This window comes from Dermacentor variabilis, chromosome 11 (genome assembly GCF_050947875.1).
Source record: "Dermacentor variabilis isolate Ectoservices chromosome 11, ASM5094787v1, whole genome shotgun sequence".
NCBI classification, from domain to species: Eukaryota; Metazoa; Arthropoda; class Arachnida; order Ixodida; family Ixodidae; genus Dermacentor; species Dermacentor variabilis.
Window position 1 is genome coordinate 16036490 of NC_134578.1, and position 1455 is coordinate 16037944.

At 51.1% G+C, this 1455-nt stretch overlaps 1 non-coding gene across 1 annotated transcript; it reads right to left on the reverse strand.

The window, feature by feature from the left end:
• Nucleotides 1–221: 221 nt before the first annotated feature.
• On the reverse strand, nucleotides 222–433 carry LOC142565109 (small nucleolar RNA U3). The gene has a single exon (XR_012824795.1). It is a non-coding gene; the product is annotated as a small nucleolar RNA U3 (small nucleolar RNA).
• Between the last annotated feature and the right edge of the window lie 1022 nt (nucleotides 434–1455).

Sequence of the window (1455 nt, forward strand, 5' to 3'; positions counted from 1 at the left end):
GGAACAGTGACTGGCGGTTCTCAGGGCGTGGGCGGGGATTCGCAACAGACTTCCGTTGTATTCGACGTTAGTGTGATTTATCATTTTGATATTTTGACACTCGGCCACTCAGACCGAGTCCCCCCCTCCCATCAGGGCCGAGAGAGCGTTCATGAATGGCAGGAACCCGGGTCGAAACCCACGTACCCGTGTGATTTATCATTTCGGTATTTTGACACTCGGCCACTCAGACCGAGTCTCCGCCCTCCCACCAGTCACAAGGGCCGAAGGAACGTTCATCAATGGCAGGGACCCGGGTCGAAACCCAGGAGCCCATACCGGCTTCGCGCTCAGGCGGAGACCCTCAACTCATCATCGTGGTCGAGTGTGTTCCGAGATCGCGGATGCGTCTCGGCGATCGTACTATAGAAATGATCCTATGAAGCACGATCTTGCTCTAAATGTGTTTAACGACAGCAAGTCCCTAAAACTGCGCAGGAAAGTTGCACAAGTTAGAACGGTTCTTATTTCTAAAAAATTACGCTTTTATGTAAACTCTCCGTTGTTTGAGTTAAACAGTCTAGTAGAACGTCGCAAGGAACACGTGTTTATAATTCAAAAACAAAGTGCCGCGAAGTCTTATTTTACATATTAAGTAAACAATGAAGCGTATCTTCAACACGTCGCCACAAGTTTTGTTCGATGGTGGTCCAGGTCGTGACCACGGTAGTGACGTTGTCGTGACCGCAGCTGTTTGGCTGCAATCCGGACGTCACAGGGACACAGCTCTGGCTGGTTTGTTTATTTATTTATTTTTATAAATTCAAAACTGGCGGAATCACATAGAGCATTTTCGCGATAGTGCCGCCATCTTGGGCCAGGGGCGCCACCTATCGTCAGGCCGGGCAAAGGCACCGTGCACCGTGCTGGTATGTGCGGCCGGCTACAGCCGCACTCGGCTGTGCGAGAAGAGCCACCTGGTCGCCGCGCTGCAATGTTTCTTCTGTTGCATGTTCCCTTCTTAAATATTTTTCTCTGTGTACCCGCGCATTTGATGGTTGTGTTGTGAAAAGTAACAAATGCGCTCTGTATCGCTCCGTCTGGCGAGACCGATTAGGGAAATGGTTTCATTTAGCGGGGCATATTTACAGATACTGTGGGAAAGGTCATTCGTATCTGAGACTGAACGTGGGCACAGTGGCTGAGCGGCCGAGGCGTTGCGCTGCTGAACACGAGATCGCTGGTTCGAATCCCGGCCGCGGCGGCGGCTGCATTTTGATGGGGGGCGAAACGCAAAAACCCCTGTTTACCGTGCGTGTTGGGTGCACATTTAACAACCCCGTGTGGTGAAAATGAATCACTGCGACGTACCTCATAATCAGATCGTGGTTTGGAGACGGAAAAACACAGAATTGAATTACGTGTTTTTACTGCACATGGTAAGTAGGGGGCGGAGAATGCAGTAGGCCGCGGGCG